This window comes from Salvelinus sp. IW2-2015, linkage group LG32 (assembly GCF_002910315.2).
Source record: "Salvelinus sp. IW2-2015 linkage group LG32, ASM291031v2, whole genome shotgun sequence".
Classification (NCBI taxonomy): Eukaryota; Metazoa; Chordata; class Actinopteri; order Salmoniformes; family Salmonidae; genus Salvelinus; species Salvelinus sp. IW2-2015.
The window spans coordinates 17,815,874-17,837,864 of NC_036871.1; the positions used below are offsets into that span (position 1 = coordinate 17,815,874).

At 43.4% G+C, this 21,991-nt stretch overlaps 1 pseudogene; it reads left to right on the forward strand.

The window, feature by feature from the left end:
• The window catches only part of LOC111956274 (solute carrier organic anion transporter family member 5A1-like), a 33,874-nt pseudogene extending 12,740 nt beyond the window's left edge, over positions 1-21,134 (forward strand).
• Positions 21,135-21,991: the final 857 nt, after the last annotated feature.

Genomic DNA, 21,991 nt, shown 5'->3' on the forward strand with positions numbered 1-21,991 from the left:
CTCTTCGATTGCCTTCCACAGCTCTTTCAAGTCCTATCAGCTCTCTTGAACGTTTTGCATTGTCTGAGTAGATTACCTTGCATAATCCTCTCCTTGAGATTAATCTTTTTAGAGCTAAAAGGAATTTCTCTGTTGACTGATCTGAGACCAGTTCCAAATGCACTGCTCTGGTTACAGCACAAGTGAACAGTGCAATGTATGACTTCTTCACAGCCCCTTTTTCTTTCACATAGAGCGGTCCTCAAAATCCACACCTGTGACTTCAAATGGTGGCGATTCCGTTATTCTGTCTTTTGGTAAAGGCGCAGTGACCTGCTGTCCGGCCCTTGCCTTGAATCTTTTGCACAACTATACATTGCCACTGTACTCTTGACTAGCTGCCTAGCACGCAAGATCCAGTATCGCTCCCTGATTTGTACTAGAGTGTCTCTTGCTCCAGAATGCATCACCTGCTCATGGTGGTACTGTATCAGCATTTCTGAGTATCTGTACTTGTGGGGCAGAACCCATGGGTGCTGCTCTCTGAATGTGAAGCTGGACTGTTGCAGTCTTCCTCCTACACTGAGTAGTTCGTGTTCGTCCAGGAACGGTTTCAGTTCTCTGATTTTACAGTCATGTGTTAGGCTTTTTCCTGCCTTCAGTAGTGATCTCCTGTCCAAAACTCTGTTGTTGTGTTACCTTAATCCAGTATCTTTCTGCATCGAACAGTTCGTCAGCAGTCAGTTCACCTTGTATCTTAATGGTTGTACGAGCATTGGCTATGAATCTCTTTATCCAGGCGGTGACTCTGAACACTCTTTTCAGTTTGCTGTACCTTTCAAGCTCCAACACAGGTTCAGGATGTCTGTGCTGTTCTGCGAGTTGTACAGTAACCTGGCAGCTGGACTTGAGTTCCATATTCACCTCTTCCGGAACCTTGTTATCATCAGTCTCTTCGGACTGATTGGGTGATATCAGAATTCTGGGTCCATTCCACCATAGCTGCTCTGTATCAAGTTTCGAACAGTTTGTCCTCTTGTAGGGAGGTCAGCGGGATTAGTTTTCCCTTCAATATGTGACCATGACTCTGGATTGGTCAAGGACCGGATCTCCGTCACTCTGTTCGCAACAAACTGTTCCATTTCTGAGCTGAGCTGCAAATCCAATGCAGCACGATCATCGAGTCTGTCCACATTTTGATCTGTTTTCTTCCATTTTCAGTGTGGTCATCAAGTTGTTTGTAGTCTCGCTCCAATCACAGCTCCCATGAGCTCCAGGCGTGGCAGCGTCATTTTCTTGAGTGGGCTACCCTGGACTGGATGCGACTAGACTTGTTGTTTCCCTGTCTTGTGATTCACCTTGCAAGTAAGCTACTGCACTGTAAGCCTTTCACTTGCATCACAGAACACGTGTAGTTTCAGGGTGTGGCTATTATGTGGCCGCATGTCTGTTCTGTACCACCTTGGTATGGTGAGCTGGTGTAACTGGGGTAGTTTCTGAACACCACTGTTGCCATTCTCGTGTCAGATCAGGTGGTAATTCTTCGTCCCAGCTGAGTCCCCTCTCCCACATTTCCTGGAACATGCACTTGATCCTGATGGTGAAGGGTGTCAGGAAACCAAGAGGGTCGAAGATACGTGCAGACGACTGCAGAACACTTCTCTTTGTGTTTTCCTTTTGCTTTAGAATGCCTAGTACGGCCTGAGGTCAAACACAAAGTCATCTTGTTCCGGTCTCCATACTAAACTAAAACCTTCAACACTAATTTGTGTTTCTAGCGTCAACGGGTGGTCAGTTGTCGTACTCTCCTCCATTTCTTTTTCAATTCAGGAGAATTGGTCATCCATTTGCAGAGGTCCATGCCTGCAATCGACAACATTCGCTTTGCAGTTGTCACAAGAAAGCCTCTTCAACATTGCGTGAACTTGCAATGAAATCATCTACATAAAGTGACTCTCCTAGTATCTCTACAACTTCTGGTGTGTCTGTTTCATATTGTTTCAGTTGCTTCCTGATTGTACTGCCAGCAAAATGGACTTGGGGAAGCTCCAAATACCACTCTTTTCATCCTCAGCACACCACAGCTCCTCTTCATTTTCTCCCTTGGTGGGCCTGTGAGCCTTAGAAATCTCACGGCGTCTCTGTCTCTCTCTGCTAGGGATATCTGCAGGAAAGCTTTCTTGATGTCTGCCATGAATGCGATCTCATGTAGTCTGAACTTTATCAGAACGCTAAGCAGATCCGGATTCAGGTTCGGTCCTGTGAGTAGACAGTCATTGAGGGATGGACAGCCATCTTCATGGGACGAGGCATCAAACACCACTCTCAGTTTGTTGTCACCTATCTTCTCGAGTACTGCATGGTGAGGTAAGTAGTATTTACGTTGTCTGCACTTGATGCGTTGTCCTTGGGCACGTCCTCTGCCATATCCTGTTGTAAGTATGCCTCTACCACTTCATTGTATCTGCTGTACAACGTCACATCCTTCTTCAGTCTTTTCTTCAGACCTTCAAACCGTTTCTTGGCGATTCTATAGTTGTCTTTGAGTTCTGGCATTTCTCGTTTCCATGGCAACTCCACGTGGTATCGCCCATCTTTGAAGGTGGTTGTTTCCTCGAACCTCTGTAGAGCCTCGGTTTCCTCTGGGTTCTGTGTTTTCTCGCTTATAATACCCAGAGACTCAAGCTCCCAGAATGCATGCAGTTGTTTGGAGACTAGTGTGTCTTCATCAAGTGGGATGAACATGCAAGTTGCCTCGGCGAACTTGACATGAACACGGGTCCCTGCACCGACCATCCAAAGGTGCTCTCTAAAGCAACCAGCGTCCGTCAGTCGCTCCACTCTGCCTGATACTATCTGCCAGTAGTAGTCTGCTCCTATCAGGACAGAGAGTTCAGGATCATTGTCATCTCTGGAAAGTCTGCGAGCTGCAGTCCCTTTCTATTGAGCTCATGTCGAATCTGTTCACCAGGAACCTCATCACAGCTGTGCACACTTGTGGGTTTCAATTGCCTCTATCTCTATTCTCTGCTGTTTGTCCCAGACATTCTCCAAGATGACTTTCACTGTGTTGCGTTGGGACGTTGCTGGGGCAGAGGAGCCAAACGTGTGAAGAGTGAGTGCCTCTTGTCTGATTACTGGTAGCTTCAAGCCCTTCACAAGGTTTTCATGTATGAAGCTTCTCTGACTGCCTCCATCTAGTAAGCAACGCTACTTCCTGCCCGATGGGCCTTCTACCCTCATGCCTTTGCCGTTTGTAGCAACACAGTGTTCGTCCATCTGGTTCATTTCACTGAATGGGGAATAACTGAGGAAACACAGCATCTACAGAACCAGTAGGGGGTTGCACCTCACTCCTCTTACCGGTACACACGCAATGTGATGTCTGCTTCACATGTTGCACATGACACATCTTTGACTTTACAGAATTTTGCTATGTGTTTCTGTCCTACATAACAAGCATCTTCCCATTTTCTTCAGTTTTCTTTTGCGTGTAGCAATATTGTGGTCAGGGCAGTTTTCTGATTTGTGGTCTGCACTGTCACAGAATAGACAGTTTTGTTCCTTCTGGCTGGCTGTATGCAGTGCTGCAGCAGAGGCATGTTGGGTCTTTTTGTTTTCATTTCATTGGAGAAGCATGACTTGTTCCATGGTTTGCTCCTTTCTGTTGGTTGCATGATCTTGTCATTTGTAGCGATCTCTCCCTGCTCTGAACCTCCTTCTGTAGGAAACTGACAATCTCAGACACTTTCCATTCATCATCTACTCCCCTCTGACGACTATAGTCAAGAGCTATGTCCTCTGGAATCATCTGCAGTAAGATTGGGCATAGTAGGCTTCCATAGGTTTCTGACACTACACCCAGTGATTCCAGGCTCCTAATCTGAATTTCACATTCATCATATAGCTCCTCAATGCATTTAGATCAGAGGATTTCTTCACAGGAGTGAGATTCAGCAGCTTTGACATATGAGCACTAATCACAAGATCTTTCCTTCAAAATCTGCTCTTGAGTAGAGCGATTGCATCATCATATGTACTGTCTGTTAACATCAGCTCTGCTACTGCCTTTGCAGCTGGTCCAGTGAGATATGTTTCAGATAGGTAAACTTCTCTTTATTACACGTGAATCATTGTTGTGAATAGCAGTCTCATACTGACTCCAAAACCCTGCCACATACTGACATCTCCATAGAATTTCTCAATAATCAACTTTGGTTAGCCTTACTGATTGTCTCTGTGATCTGTTTGAGTTAGCGTCACTCACCCGTGCTGGTAGTGGATTGAGATCCTGGTTTTTCTTTATCACTCGTTGTGCACGGCTCTTAAGCATGATAACGCGCTCTTTGTAATCTCCGTGCATGCAATCTCTGCCTCCAATCCGTCAATGGGGTTAACTGTTCAATTCCACCATCAAGTTAAAACAAACTGTTCTCCTTAGCTAACAGCAATTCCAACAATGTACTCAAGTGATCGGTATCCGGATTTGACTGGGATATTTCCACGTCAATCTGATTCAAAATCCGTGTTGTGGCACCTCGAATGGTACCCCGCTTTCGTCTCATTCTTTCGGTTTCATTCCGACGTTCTTCCTCAGCCATTTCAGCCACTTCTTCGTCGCAGCTCATATTCCCGGGTTTCGGCACCAAAATATAGAATAACTATCTTCAAAGTAATGACTCGGGACGTCGGGTTGATATGAAAGCTTCTTTTAGTAATAATTCTTGATCACGTTACATTTAACAACTTTAGATTCTACAAAGCAATGCTAAGATGCTAGCGCAAAGGAGCCAAACGTAATCACCTGTTAATTGCACTTAACTAGCGCGTTCATCTCTACTCCTGTCGCAAGGCATTCTGGAACTTGCAGTCAAAAGCGTAATTCAATACTAACAAATACAATTACATATGTAAATAACTGTAAAGAAATATTTAGATACAGCTCAATGAATTAACTTAAACATTAACTCTGTAACACATTAAAGTTACAACATAGCAAAGATTAAAAAGGGCCAGATTTGTTAAATTGCTTAATCTGACATGTTGGTGGTTTGCATGAGGCTTGGAGCTCATGGAATCAGTAGGCTATTAAACAAACACTCAAACAGGCAACAGAAGCAGGATCTGTCTTAAGGCAAGTGCTGTTTTCTCGTCTCCTCACTCTGCTGCTGCCGACTCCGCATTGTTCTCCAACACCAATATGCTGATTAACTTTGCTATTATGCACATAGCTACATGGTCTTTCCAACTTCCAAAGAAGTTTGGAACCACCAACACTCTTCCTAGAGCTGGCCGCACGGCCAAACTGAGCAATCGGGGGAGAAGGGCCTTGGTCAGGGAGGTGACCAAGAACCCGATGGTCACTCTGGCAGAGCTCCAGATTTCCTCTTTGGAGATGGGAGAACCTTCCAGAAGGACAACCATCTCTGCAGCACTCCACCAATCAGGCCTTTATGGTAGAGTGGCCAGCCTGAAGCCACTCCTCAGTAAAAGGCACTTGGAGTTTGCCAAAAGGCACCTAAAGGATTCTCAGACGATGGTCTAATGAAACCAAGATTAAACTCTTTGGCTTGAAAGCCAAGCGCCACGTCTGGAGGAAACCTGGCACCATCCCTATGGTGAAGCATGGTGGTGGCAGCGTCATGTTGTGTGGATGGTTTTCAATGGCAAGGACTGGAAGACTAGTCAGGAACGAGGGAAAGATAAACGGGGTAAAGTACAGAGAGATCCTTGATGAAAACCTGCTCCAGGGCACTCTGGGGTGACGGTTCACCTTCCAACAAGACAATGACACTAAACACACAGCCAAGACAACTAAGGAGTGGCTTTGGGACAAGTCTCTGAATGTCCTTGAGTGGTCCGGACAGAGCCCGGACTTGAATCAGATCGAACATCTCTGAATACTTTCCAAATGCACTATTACTCTTCCAGTGTTCCATGCTGTGTTTAATTTGGGGCTTGTGTGTTGTGGGAATGTGCTATTGAACTCATTGCAGATGATAGGACAGGGATGGGATAAGAAACTTGAATGTCATTTTTATATTTACATTTGAGTCATTTAGCAGACGCTCGTATCCAGAGCAACTTACTGGCACAATTAGTGTTAAGTGCTTTGCTCAGGGGCACATSGACAGATTTTTCACCTACTGTAGTCGACTCGGCAATKTCAGTTACTGGCCAACGCTCTTAACCGCTAGGCTTGCTCCCTGAGAGGAAAATAATCTTGGACACACAGTCATATACAAAATAAACACTTTACATTACACTTGACATTAGGGCTGGGAATTCCCAGGGACCTCAAGATAGGAAATCACGAAACTTAGAYGTTGCAATTCAATACTGTGATTTKTATTGCGATTTGATGTTCCAAACATATTGCTCACCATGTCTGCTGCAGAGGGACAAGAGAAAGCCATGAGAAAATTAGTTTTGATCAGTCATGGAAATTAAAGTCAATCAAATGTATTTATAAAGCCCTTCTTACATCAGCTGATGTCACAAAGTGCTGTACAGAAACCCAAGCCTAAAACCCCAAACAGCAAGCAATGCGGGTGTAGAAGCACGGTGGCTAGGAAAAACTCCCTAGAAAGGCCAGAACCTAGGAAGAAACCTAGAGAGAACAAGCTATGAGGGTGGCCAGTCCTCTTCTGGCTGTGCTGGGTGGAGATTATAACAGAACATGGCCAAGATGTTCAAATGTTCATAGATGACCAGCAGGGTCAAATAATAATAATAATAATCACAGATGGTTTAGAGGGTGCAACAGGTCAGCACCTCAGGAGTAAATGTCAGTTGGCTTTTCATAGCTGATCATTCAGAGTATCTCTACCGCTCCTGCTGTCTCTAGAGAGTTGAAAACAGCAGGTCTGGGACAAGGTAGCACGTCCGGTGAACAGTGCTGAAAACATGTTGGCTCACGATTTAAAAAGAAGATGGAGAACAAGGTAGAGGAGGAAAAATACAGGAGCTTTAGCGCAGGTACAGCTGACTAGGCCTAGCTAACATTAACTACCTAGCAATTTTTTAAATACATTTTTGTTCTTTTTTTGAGAATCGATACCCCCCCCCATCACTAAGCTAAACCCTCTCTGCTCTCTCAGGTGGAGCGGCTTCCTGCTCTGTTCCATTGCCATGCTACTGGTCATATTCCCCATGTTCGCCTTCCCCAAGAAGCTGCCTCCCAGAAACAAGAAGAAGAAGAAGAAGAGGAAAAAGATCACCCTGGACAACGTGTCCAGCGATGATGACATCTCCAAGGAGAAGGCCGACAGCAAGAGCCAGAAGGTTACATCATCCATGGGCTTTGGGAAAGACATTAAAGGTATGTTATACAGAGAGAGAGGATTTGGTATGTCCCAAATGACACCCTATTCCCTAAGAAGTGCACTATATAGCTATTAGGTTGCAGGGTTATCTCACTGACGCTTGCCTCTCATATACTATGAATATGCAGGTTTCCATTGACCAGGTTTATTCGACAACAACAATTTCACCCAAACAATAATTGCGGGCAGATCTAGGAGAAGTCTTCTGAAGATCAACAACATTTGTATCTGTTTCTACAGGAGTGGGTTTTCTTTTGTCAAACATTCTTCATTTTAAGATCACTTTATTGTTCAATTGCACACAAGGTCCACCTGAAATTTTACTTCCGCTTTTAACCCTACCTCTCTGAAAGATACACATACAGGTTTTGGAGAGTTGCGGGGGGTTGCCACACTGGACSATCTGGGAGCTGTTGTTGTGGGGGGTTAAGTGCCTTGCTCAAGGGCACAACGGCAGGCAATGGTATCTGATTTGATACCAGCAACCCTCTGGTTGCCAACTCGCTTCTCAACAGATTTTTCCCRTCGTATTCGAACTGGCAGCCCTCCGGCTGCTGGCTTGCTAGTCAAGCTACCGCTCCTTGATTGCAACAAATGATGTAAACTTATGATTGCCAAATAATTGTCAAGGTACGAGGGGCACATGATGTCATCACGTTACTATAAAGCTCCTCGCCACGTTTAATTCTAAATGCCTACTGTTTGAAAAAAAWWAAAAWWAATTACTATAAAAATATTTGTTCTTTACAGGGCAAGGATAATATAAAGACTTTAGCCATTTTTATTCGACATTTAGGTTTTTGCGAAGTGTTTTTATTAGGTGTGAAGTCCTTACGTCCAGCTGTTTTTAGACAGTTCATTGGAAACGCACTGTAGCAGGCAATTGTCGCATCTCTTTTCTATGCAAACCTATTAGATGTCGACACAAAATCACTCGACAAGTTTATGGAAACCTAGTTACTGATACTGATCATAGTCTATAAATGCTTGACATGGTCTATTGCTACCACAGACCACTATATACAGCTAGAGCTGAACTTCTCTCGCACTATAACAAGTGACTTACAATGTAATAACAGCCCATTGCCTCGTTTTATGTTCTAATTAAGTTTACTAAGTTGAAATATATATAGGATACTACTGTAATGAGGTTTCATTCTAATTATGGGCAGAGAAAATGTTGTTCCTATTAAGGTAGTGGGTAATCTGAATAGGAATGTGAAGTGAATGACTGTACATTGTACATACTCCTTTATGTCCTCCTGGTGAGCAGATGTACCCTTGCATAGCTCCATAATATAAATGGTCCGTCAGCCTCCCGTGTCTCTGTCTGTCTTATGCTCATTTTGCTAACGTGCTGTGTTCCCCTACATCTTTATTTTTCCCTCCCTCCCTCCCTCCCTCCCTCCCTCCCTCCCTCCCCCTCCCTCCCTCCCTCCCTCCCTCCCTTCCCTCCTCCCTCCCTCCTCCCCTCCCTGGCCCTGTGTAGAGCTGCCTAAGGCTGCAGTGAGGATCCTGAGTAATGTCACCTTCCTGTTTGTGAGCCTGTCCTACACTGCAGAGAGCGCCATCGTCACGCCTTCATCACCTTCATACCCAAGTTCATCGAGTCACGTTTGGCATCCCGGCATCCAGCGCTAGTACTACACAGGTCTACACGTAAATACACTCCTAGTATCGTACACAGGTAAATACACCTCTAGTATCTACACAGGTAAATACACTCCTAGTATCTACACAGGTAAATACACTCCTAGTATCTACACAGGTAAATACACTCCTAGTATCTACACAGGTAAACACACATCTATTATCTACTCAATTAATTAAAAACTTTTTGTAATTTTAGTGCACTTTGTATTTTTGTGTATTTTGAACGTACATTGAAACCGTTAAAAATACACCGAAAACATAATAAATAAATCTATACAGCTAAAAACAACAGTGTGATGTTAAAACAAGTTGATATTAAGGTTAAAGAAAGAGCTTTATCAATTGACCAGATTTTTCTAACTGTTACTTTGGACAAAATCAAGACATCAATATTCTCATAATGCTGTTTGTATAAAAAATCTTAAATTACAGCTCAATTGAAGCAAATTCAGAATTTGCGATTAATCGTGATGGATACATCTCTGTAAAACTCTGTTTTTGGCCGTGGCTGCGAATACAGAGTTTTGTGCCTGTGTGTAAATCAACAGCTAAGAAGAACATGACATCTCTAGACTGCCTGTTTTTGTTATGCTAATCTCRGTTACCCAGAAGTAAAATTCTCATGTGAAAGTTTGTCATTTCCTGTTTTACTTTGAGGGGGGAATCCCATTAACAGTTGTTATTACCTTTGTGCAAAGGAAGGAAGCGAATTCTCTTCCCTCGCAAACGCAAACTCCTCTTTTCCGCTAATTTCACCCGTGTTTATCATGGCCAAAAAATACATTTTTGTCTTCATAAAATTTTACAATATAGCCAATTTTGACTTTGTGGGTGTGGAAACCGTTTATCCTCCACACACGGGCTTGTGAAATCACCGCCCTAATGTAAGCACCGCCTTAATTAATCCAAATAATCAATGACGAAAACCCCAAACCAGGAACTACTGCTGCTCGTATTCACATAATTTTATGTGCCTTGACAGATTCTCGCTGTTTCATCTGTCCACGAGAGATTAGTGTTTGTGTTTATGTTCGCAATACTATTACAACAACCAAGTTTGTACAAACATGTCGATAATGTATTTTGTGTACAACATGTAATTAGCTGCATGTAGCCTAACTCCCCGACTAAAAAAGAACATGAAATCGCACTTATGACGATATTGTGCTAATCTCCCTCGCGGCAGTCAAGCTGAGAGCATTCCRCCAAGAGTTTTTCACAATCTAGTCCAGTTGCGTCCGCAACTAGAGCTTGTTTCAAAGCTATTAATAAATAATCATATTTGTATGTCTAGCAATCACAAATGTACATTGTTTGAAGCACACTTTTATAAGTCTCAGTCACAAATGCCAGCTACAATAAGGCCACAATGGTGAATGAGAGACTTGTCTAGAACCGTAGCCACAGATTTTATTTTTATCATTTGACAGCCCTAGTAAACACATCTATACTGAACAAATATATAAGCCTACCATGCAACAATTTCATTGATTTTACTGAGTTACAGTTCATATAAGGAAATCAGTCGATTTAAATAAATTCATTAGGCCCTAATCTATGGATTTCACATGACCTGGGAATAYAGATATGCATCAGTTGGTCACAAATAATGTTTTAAAAAATGGGCCTCACAATGGGCCTCAGGTTCTCGTCACGGTTATTTTGTGCACTCAAATTGCCATTGATAAAATGCAATTGTGTTCGTTGTCCATAGCTTATGCCTGCCCATACCATAACCTCACCACCACAATGGGGCACTCTGTTCACAACATTGACATCAGCAAACCGCTCACCCACACAACGCAATATACGTGGTCTGTGGTTGTGAGGCTGGTTGGACATACTGCCAAATTCTCTAAAAATGACGTTGGGGGCGGCTTACGGTAGAGAAATAAACATTTAAATTCCCTGGCAACAGCTCTAGTGGACATTCTTGCAGTCAGCATGCCAATTGCACTCTCCCTCAACTTGAGACATCTGTGGCATTGTGTTTTGTGACAGAACTGCACGTTTTAGTGGCCTTTTATTGTCCCCCAGCACAAGGTGCACCTGTGTAATGATCCGGCTGGTTAATCAGATTCTTGATATATCACACCTCTCAGGTAGGTGGATGGATTATCTTGGCAAAGGAGAAATGCTCACTAACAGGGATGTAAACACATTTATGCACCAACTTTGAGAGAAATAAGCTTTTTGTGCGTTTGGAAAACATCTGCAATCTTTTATTTCCGCTTATGAAACATAGGACCAACACTTTACATGTTGCATTTATATTTTTGTTCAGTCAATACACACCTAACACCCCTCTGAAGCGCATTGTTTGGAACACAGGTCTATTGTCTCCAGCTTCACCACAGAGGTCAGTTAGAGCCCTTGCCTTCTAAAGCTCCTTAGTCAGGGACACTTCCGGGACAGCCTGAAGGGGTCTGTGTCTTTAAGATTACTCCACGTCAATGGGGCCACTGTGAGTTTAACACTCACTACTTGACCATCTCCCAGGTGCCCCTTTATTTTAAGGAAGAGTGTTTGTATTATTCATGGCTGCTGGCTGGGCCTTCACTCTGTCCACTGAACATTAGTTGTACAGCTAGCCGTCTTAAAGCTTCCTCAGCACTCCCCTAAAAAGGAGCTTCTACTCTGCTCTTTCTGTTTGGATGATGTGTTTGAAAGTGAACAGGAGGCCCAAATTAAATGATGTTGTAGAATAACATGCGTCTAGATGTGAAACAGATTGCCGTGATCTAATCTATGCGTTCTAGAGACCGCATCATTGACTCTCTCTCTCTCTGCCTCCTGCTGTCACAGGTGTGATCATCGTGCCMAGTGCTGGGGTGGGTATAGTCCTGGGGGGCTACATAATTAAGAAGCTGAAGCTGGGAGCCAGAGAGTCAGCCAAGCTGGCCATGATCTGTAGTGGGGTCTCTCTGCTCTGCTTCTCTACTCTGTTCATAGTGGGCTGTGAGAGCATCAACCTAGGAGGCATCAACATACCATACACCACTGGGTAAGAACCACACCTTCCTTCCTTCATTCAGTACCCCTCTCTTTCAATCTGAACTTTTTTTCCTCATGCAATCCCTGTCGATCTTGTCCTCTTTCTCTCAGCTCCCCCAAAATTAATTGAATTCTTTCTCTGCAAACATTCCAGCCTCCAAAAACCCCATATCAAAGTATTTAACAATGTGAGGAAGTTTAGTGTGTGTGTGTGTGTTTCCCAGTGATGATGAGAAGAAGAGGTGACCATCATGAAGGCCCCTGTTGTGAAATATCACCTCGGCACACATCAGAGTCCCTGTCCAAAATGAAAGCCCTATTCCCTTTGTAGTGCACTACTTTTGAACAAGGCCAATAGGGCTCTGGTCAAAAGTAGTGAACTATATAGGCAATAGGGTGCCATTTGGAACACAGTCCTTCCCCAGACACAAGAACTCTAATGCATGACACTGATCTAGAGGAATTAACTCTCTGTTCTACAGTCCTGGAGCTTTGTTCCCTCTCTTAGATCCAACCTCTGGCTACATCCCAAATGGCACCCTATTCCCATTTATAGTGTACTACTTTTGACCAGGATATACAGAGACTGTAAAATTGGAGATAGGCTCCTGTTTCTATGAGCCGTTCTGGCTCGCACACGCCAAGGCTCRTGCAAGGCTACTTTTCACCCCATAGGGCGAAAAGTAGTGCACTATAAAGCGAAAAGGGTGCCTGTCCCTGATGCAATTATGATTGACCCGTTGCTGACAAGTGTATAAAAATCGAGCACACGGCCATGCAATCTCCATAGACAAACATTGGCAGTAGAATGGCCTTACTGAAGAGCTCAGTGACTTTCAACGTGGCACCGTCATAGGATTCCACCTTTCCAACAAGTCAGTTCGTCAAATTCTTCCCTGCTAGAGCTGCCCCGGTCAAATGTAAGTGTTGTTATTGGGAAGTGGAAACGTTTAGGAGCAACAACAGCTCAGCCGAGAAGTGGTAGGCCACACAAGCTCATAGAACGGTACCACAGAGTGCTGATATATTTGCGCCCATCTCAGTGAACTAATTAATGCATTGTGGGAGGCCTAGACTAAAAGCCAATTTATGCTTGATCCGAGAATGTGGTTGGAGGCTCCATATCGAGGGTGTGACACAATTACGGGGCCAAATGGAGCTATGTACCGCATCACCATGCTCCTTCCAAATGTTGTAACAATGCGGAGGGCTCTGTATAGCTCTATATACATGATTGGCTGACGGTAGGTGGGGGTGGTACATCCTGTATAARCAAACTCACTTCCTTGACAACTTCCTTCACAACAGCTCTGCTGAGCTCAGCAAAGCACAAGAAGTATGAATGCCCTGACTTCTGCAGAGGCCGTGTCACCGTAAATGCTGCATGGCCAATGCAGACGTCAGATTGACCACACATCGCCCAGATGCACGTCTCTCTCCAGAATGCGCTCTCTCCCACCAATCTGTGCACATTCATTGTTTCATAACTTCATTGTGTGAATTGTTTGCATTTGATGGTTAGTGTATATCACTCCCCTATTACATATACTATATCACCAGTAGTACATTTACCATTCATTCCTGTCATCTCTAATCTACAATGTTTGTTTGGTAATGGTARTTTCTGTTAATGCATTCAATACATTATTATTCCAGTCTTACCTTTCTAATTGTCGGAGTGGACATTGTTTGCAGAGCGCACAACCTATGCTACACTTGTGAGAAACAAGTTTTGGTTTCTTTCATTCCATTTACGAGTTTTGTCAATTCAATTTAGTAATTGTCTTTTGTTTGGAACACTCCTGTCAATTTTAAGGTAAGAACGCGCACCTGATTACGCACAGAAGTAAATTACATAGGCCTAAAGGCTGCCTGGCTTGCGTGCAAATGTAGGCATATTAATGTGCCCATTATGGAGATCTGATTGGCTAAACGCACCACCATTATCGGTGTGCTTTAGGACCATGCGGACGTCTCCGAGCGGTCTGGGTAGGTTGTTTGGAGTGTTTATCCGAATGGATAAATGTTTTAAAATAATGTTACGTCCCCCACACTTATAAAATCAAATTTGCGCCCCTGTCCCAAAGTAATGTTTTCTTCACCTCAAAAAGCAAACAAAGTCTGTTTTTACATTCATTGACAAAGCCTACACTGAGGAACTATTGTCAATTTGAAAAATCTTTCCAGCTCTCTCCCTTTCGATAACCACTCAGAGTGAAAGAGAAAAATGTCATGCTCTGATCCAGTGGAAATGTCATAAAATAGGCCAACCTGCTTACTTCTTATCAGTGCATGCTTTGAACTGAAATAGGTTCTGGTACTCATTTTGGGTGCTGGTGCTATTTGTGTTTAGGTGCAGGAGCTCCACAATACTTTTGAGCTAATATTCTATAAGAGGAACAGGAGATCAAGCAGTAGAACATTTGAGGTGCTGGTACTCAACTCCGGTGATCTCCTGCCCAAGTCAAGCACTTCTTCTTATCCCTTGCGGAAATAGACTACAGTTGTGTCTGCCCGAGCTCACTGGCGCTGGAAACTCTGAGGGCACAGAATATTTTATACAATGTTGCAAGTTCGTTGCAGACAGGCCATAGGTAGCCAATGTGATTTATAGGATTTTTAAAAAAAAATTTATCAGTATATTTTCTACCTGCAGGCTGCAATGTTTTTATTTGTTGGCTTTATGTGGGATATTTTTACATAGTTGGCAATGACAATAGAAGTTACTTTTTAGGTTTGTCTCATTTTCATTTGGATTTGGATAGAATTTGTATTAACCACAGATATGAAGACAGATATGAAGACGTTATTATAAATGAAATGAAAATGTTCCACAAATGTGCATATGAAAACCATAACTGGCACGTAGATCGGTAGAAATGGTAAGATAAATTGTCATTCCACATGAAAGGTTGCCGACTCCTCGTGTAACCCATTACCGACAAGTTCAGGAGAGTAATGGCAGAATCTGAGAAGCCAGCAGGAGCGGGAGGAGGATGGTTGGGTCAGGTTAMGTTTTTTTTCTTCTGGTTATCTAAATCGCTGGCTCCCTTTTGAGTCGTTTGTCTTATTTAATGAAACAGTAAGCTTAAAGCATCAGACAAGCTCAATGCATATAGTTGATTTTATTAAAACACATTGGGTGTGTCTATATATGGAAAAATACACGTTTCAAATAGCTCGAAAGAACAGCCAACTTTCGATCAACAAATATTTTTTTAGTCGGACAGCCCTATGGATGAATCTGGTTTTGGTGGATGCCAGGAGAAGGCTAGCTGCCCAAATGCATAGTGCCTACTGGAAAGTTAGGTGGTGGAGGAATAATGTTCTGGGGCTGTTTTTGATTGTTCTGGCTAGGCCCCTTTAGTTCCAGTGAAGGGATATCTAATGACATTCTAGACAATTCTGTGCTTCCGACTTTGTGGCAACCGTTTGGGAAGGCCCTTTCCTGTTTCAGCGTGACAATACCCCCATGCACAAAGCGAGGTCCGTAAAGAAATGGTTTGTCGAGATTGGTGTGGAAGAACTTGACATATTAATGCCCATGATTTTGGAATGAGATGTTCAATAAGCAAGTGTACACATGCTAACTGGTGTAATTGCCCTCGGTTGTGAGCAATGTATTTTGGTGCAGCAAATCTCAGTGTAAATGTGACCTTTGAATAGCAGCATGGTAAGATAGTCTTCTTAACATTGTTTAATCAGTCTGAATAAGAATTACGTTGTGATAGTGGAAAATGTCCTACGTTWTTTAGCTCTCTTCATCCCCCTCTTTTCTCTCTCCTTCTCCCTGTCTCTCTTCCCCTCCCCCTCTCTAAATAATCTCTCTCCCTCACTTTTCTCAGTCCTACTCTGACTATGACCCATCGTAACCTGACTGGAGGGTGTAATGTGAACTGTGGCTGTAAGATCCATGAGTACGCTCCAGTCTGTGGCTCAGACGGAATCACCTACTTCAACCCCTGCCTGGCAGGCTGCAGCAGTGTGGGCAACGACAGCACAGGAGTGAGTCTCTCAGTCACAAAAGTAGGGTCGCGAAATGATGGTAACTTTCCCCAAATTCCCAGATTTTCTGCTTATTCCCTCCTGTTTCTAGAAATATTCCAAACAGGATTTCTGCAATACCTGGGCATTTTTGGAAAGTTACCTAAAGCTAGGGCCAGGAGTTTTTCCTGGCCATAATGTGAGTTACATGATCAGGAAATACAATATTGTTAGACCCTAGTTATAGCTTACTGACCATTGAACAAACATTAATTAAGCATCTGTGTACAGTCTACATTGGTAGTACTTGAATAACACACTGCTAGTGGTACGCACAGTTGCGCCTTAGAAGTTCACTTCCATAGTACAATAAGATGAGCTGAGAATGATGCCTGGTGTTCTGTTCCCTCTCCGTCTCGCAGATCAGGAACTACTCTGACTGTGCGTGTGTCCAGAGCAGGCAGGTCATCACCCCCTCCTCTAACGGCCAAGTCAACCAGCTGCAGCTGGTCATCGTCAAGACCTACCTGAACGAGAATGGCTATGCCGTGTCGGGGAAGTGTGACCGCACCTGCAGCACCCTCATTCCCTTCCTCATCTTCCTCTTCATCGTCACACTCATCACGGCCTGCGCTCAGCCCTCCGCCATCATTGTCACTCTTAGGTATTGACCCGGAATAGACACTGAACAAAACACACTTATCGAAGGGATTGTGAGATAGTGGTTGTGAGTTCTCTTCATCGGGTTGCAAAATGATGGTAACTTTCTGTGATCCCGGTTGTGTGATTTCTAGAATCAGGATGGAATAAAACTTTTCAAGGATTCCTAGGTTATCATCATTTTGCACCTCTATCTTCACCATTTCCTCCCTTCTTCCTCCTCTCCTCAAGGTCAGTAGAAGAGCAAGAGAGACCCTTTGCACTCGGGATGCAGTTTGTTCTCCTCAGGACCCTTGGTGAGTGATGCAGCTTCAGTGAAATACAGAGTTCAATACTGAGAGGTTATTTTTTAGGGTGTGTCCCTATTTAGTGCACTATATGGGGAATAGGGTCCCATTGGGACATTGAATCTGGTTCAAAATGTAATTTGAAAAAACAGGTTCCCATTTCATGTCAGAAAATTACTAAGAGGAACTGAACAGTAATCAAAACATTTTCTCTGAGGTTGACATCTTTTGTTCATTCCCCCCCCCCTTTTATTGCCAATATTCAAAACTTAATTAGGCTAGAAATATAAGGTTTTAACATTTTTAAAGTGTCTTTGGCTAACCTCTCTGAATGAGTGTGTATCGCTCCTCTGTCCTTGTCTTCCACGTACATCCCCACTTCCACATTGACACCACATGCATGCTGTGTTAGAATAGTCTCCCCTCTCTCTCCTCAGCCTACATACCTACAACCATCTACTTCTGTATCATAACGGTCTCCCCTCTCTCTCCTCAGCCTACATACCTACAACCATCTCTTTCTGCTATTCCAAACGGTCTCTCTCCCCTCTCTCTCCTCAGCCTACATACCTACAACCATCTACTTCTTCTGTATCATAACGGTCTCTCTCTCCTCTCCTCAGCCTACATACCTACTCCCATCTATTTTGGGGCGGTGATCGACACCACCTGTATGCTKTGGCAGCAGGACTGTGGTGTCCACGGCTCCTGCTGGGAGTACGATGTCACTTCCTTCCGCTTCGTCTACTTTGGCCTGGCCGCCAGCCTCAAGTTCATTGGCTTCATCTTCATCTTTCTCACCTGGTACTCCATCAAGTACAAGGAAGAGCGTCTGGAGCGCTGGCTGAAACACCTCTCGCCCATGGACACGGTGAGCGACCTCATCTGCCACGCCGGGGGACACAAGGGACACGCCCGTACCCGCTCCTGTCCCGTTAATATACCACGCAATGAACCTCCCATCATCCCCGTCCTCAACAGGGGCCTCAGTAGCCAGAGCTGCCCGGGGAACAGCCTGAAGAGCCTGAAAGCAATAACCCCGCCGGCCCCTCGCCCTCCCGCTCGCTCTCTGGAACAGGTGTCTGCCCGCGTCTGAGGGCAACTCCTACTGCCCTTCCATCCACATTCTCTTCAATGTCTGCCTTTCTTACTCTGGGTTCTCACTCGTATGGTATTATAGTATACGTTCACACACACGCACAAGACGTCACTCAGACAGGCAGCGGTTGGTCAACATGTATACAGGAAGACACTGGGATGGATACCCCAGTTAGCAAATCTTCCCTCTACCTAGTATGTTGGTGTCCTTTTCTCTTTGGTTTGTTTTCGTCATGGGAGGGAATGCATATCATCTCTTTAGAAAAGTGCACCTTCGATACTTCTCGAACGATCGTAGTGATGGTATTGTTGCGTGGCGCTAGGTGAAAATGACATKAATAATATCCTCCATTGCTCAGTTTTAGTGTTCATTCTAAGACCTCAGCAAGACGAGGTGACTGAGCTAAGCAGCTTGGCCAGCGAGCATAAACTAAATCCTCTACTATGCAAGGTCATTTTCTTTTCCCCCTATTATTCAATGGCAAGCTGTATTAAAAGCACACATTGAGCATTGCCTTCCCTTTCCATACAATCTGGAAATGTCATTCARTATCACCCCAGACCTGCGTGTAATGATGAGTGGTTGACTTGGAAAAGATGTGTCTGGAAACGTTTTGAATTAGAACCACTCTTCGGTGGTTACCTCATAGACAGGCCMACAAATATATCCCTCGCCGTAGTTCTATTTCAGACACACTTGGGCTGCATCCTAAATGGTACTCTATTCTCTATATACTGTAGTGCTATACATTTGACAATGGCCGATAGGTCTTTGGTCCAAAGTAGTGMACTACATGGGGAATAGGGTGCCATTTGGGGCACAGTCTAAGTGYACTCATGATGACCCCCCTCAGTGTTGCTTCGTGTGCCATGGGCTTTACAGAACGAAGGCATCTTTTGCTTACCGATCTCTTATTAACATGTCTTGTTTCAGACAAAAATCCTAATTTAAATGTATACGTCCCAAATGGTACCTTATTCCATTTATAGTGTGCCACTTTTGACCAGGGCAAGAGTAGTGCGCTACATAGGGAATAAGGTGCTGTTTGGCATGCATACAATGTTTTAACCAACCAGACCCCCTGCTGGTTCTGTGGTGGAGCAGAACCAGACCCCCTGCTGGTTCTGTGGTGGAGCAGAACCAGACCCCCTGCTGGCTCTGTGGTGGAGCAGAACCAGACCCCCTGCTGGCTCTGTGGTGGAGCAGACCAGACCCCCTGCTGGCTCTGTGGTGGAGCAGACCAGACCAGTGCTGCTGGTGCAAAGAGACTCTGCTGTGCTTCCCATGATTAGCTAATCCACACAAACCAACCACTATTTCACATTTGTTAGTCAGTAGTTTAGTAAGTAGCCTCTGTCACCGGCTTTCACCTTACCTTCGAGCGAAGACTGGGAGTCTGTGGCCAGTAGTTTAGATTAGCTTATTAGGTCTGTAACTGGATGCCTAGATGAATTGGTTTACCAACAGCAGGGCCACTTCTCCCATGTATTGTGTAACCGATAATAATTATTATAATGCAACTACTCACTATGTCAACGATAGAGCATGTTCTACTGAACAACTGTCAAAGGGATATCAATCATGGCTGCTGAGGTTGTTTGTTTTGCCTTTTGGTGAAGTTTTGTTTGTATTTGTATTGTATCTTTGTATTAATTCAAAGGACATCAGACTAATTTCTTAAGCAGTGCTAAATCGAGTTTAGGGCTGGGAGTTACTAACTCCCACAGCTCAGTAATCAATACAATTACATGGACAGAGGCGACCTGATTCTAGATCAGCACTACTTCTCGGAGACTAGTGATACAAGCTGGAGGGCAACAAGATCGTTGAAACAAGTAGTTCATGGGTGTAACATGCAATATTCAAGTACATATTGCTTTTGGTTTTACAGGGTGGTTGAGGACACCTGCTAGTCAGATGTGGTAAGCAATATTGTAGAAATACTCAAATGAAGCTGTGGTGTTTCCCCAAGCGAAATAACTAGACAATTTTTTGGTGGAATAATCGTAATTTTCAGTTTATTTTAACACTTAAATATTAGAAGCAAAAATTATGCTTTTCTATGTATCTATGTTGAATTTGGGCAGGTGGATCAGCACTGAGCCTGTAAACAACAAATTTCACTTCACCTATCCGGTGTATGTAACAATAAAACATTATTATTACTTCCATGATACAATGTGGCTGTTGGTTTAGAGTTAATAGCGTTAAAACTATGGGATATTATAACATGTTACCGTTAATATGGAAGGGTACCATAGCTCTTTATAGTAAAATGACTGACATTGTCAGCTAGAATAACAGTGTAATGCATCCGATAGTAGTTGTGATAGACATAATTGCTGCATGTAATAATTTTTCAGGACTCCAGACACTATTATTAATGGAAATAAGTCACATAACTCTTAGTCAAACATTCCATTTCATGTGAAAGAAAAAGTAGAATACATAGAGTAAATCGGGTGCAAATTAATCACAATTCTAGCTAGACTACATTTTGCGACAAGGATTCTCCTAACTTTAGTGTTATTGAATCGGTTAGTGAAAGGCTACAGTATTATGTTTCTCAGTGCCTACTTTTCCTACTAATTGATTGAAGTTGAGATGTTGCTGATTCTGAAATGCTCTTGACTTCATGTAATGGAACTCAATGATAAGACTGACTGTGGACTGTGAAGAATTTGACTCTAGGATTTTTGATTGACTTGCTGCCATCATTTGACCTTTTCAACCTATACTGTACCTATAGTACCAGGATGTTTGCTGCAGAATTCTGGTACTCTTGTGATCCTCACCGGCAAACCTACTGTTCCTCTGGAGCTAGGAGAGAGGAGCTCTCACTCTTACCGCCCTGTGTAGTGCTGTTTATTAGTCTTTGTATGTGGCATAAAATAAGGATTTGACCTGGATGTCACCATAAGGACTATTTCAGGTAGATTGTAGATTTATGTTTTTTGTGTTTTTTTTTGCAGTATTATATTTATTTAATTTCAAATGACAGTATTTTAATGACAAGTTAATGCCTCTGCTATATGGTTGACATCATAAGAAAGAAAATGTACATTGTTTGTGGACACACTGTTTACAAATTCCTTCGATACTTGACATCTGTCAATTAAAATTCCGAAAAATAAATATTGAATTGAATCACGATTTTTGGTCAAGAAGTGCTTGTTGGAGCAGGTAATAAACACGTAACATGATTAAAACTGGTCATGGGTGTGTTCCAAATGGTACCCTAATCCCTACACAATGCACTACTTTTTACCTATGGGCCCTCTTGAAAAGTAGTGCACTATATAGGGCAGTGTTTCCCAACTCCAGTCCTCCAGTACCCACAACAGTACACATTTTTGTTGTAGCCCTGGACAAACTCACCTGATTCAAGGAGTCATCAAGCCCTCAATGAGTTGAATCAGTTTGTCCAGGGCTACAACAAAAAATGTGTACTGTTGTGGGTACTGGAGGACTGGAGTTGGGAAACACTGATATAGGGTGCCATTTGGTATGCAAACACTGTGTGGCGCTGTGGACTGTCTTCTTCCATTGACCCTGACAGGTAAGGAGGCTGTACTCAAGGAGGCAGAGTAGGGATGTAATACTGTATGAAGGATGCATTTTTCCTACACTGAACCAAAATATAAACGCAACATGCAACATTTTCACTGAGTTACAGTTCATATAATGAAATCAGTCAATTGAAATAAATCCATTAGGCCCTAATCCCACTGTTTCCAAATGCGAACGTTAGGGAAGATACTGGTAACTGCTCCTATCTGTGGTTATAGCATTTGTGGCACAAATCCATTTCAAGTCATGGTATTAATATTAGAATTTTTCACCCATGTCCAAATCATCTACAAGGGACTTTGAGCTACATAATCAATTTGAAGTACTTTAGGATGATTTGGAGGTGATGTCCTAGCCAGCTCTGCAAGGGTGAGTAAAATGGTCAGAGAGGTGTTCTCTCACTTGTGTCTGAAAGTAGCTAGCCAGTTAGCTCGGGTGCT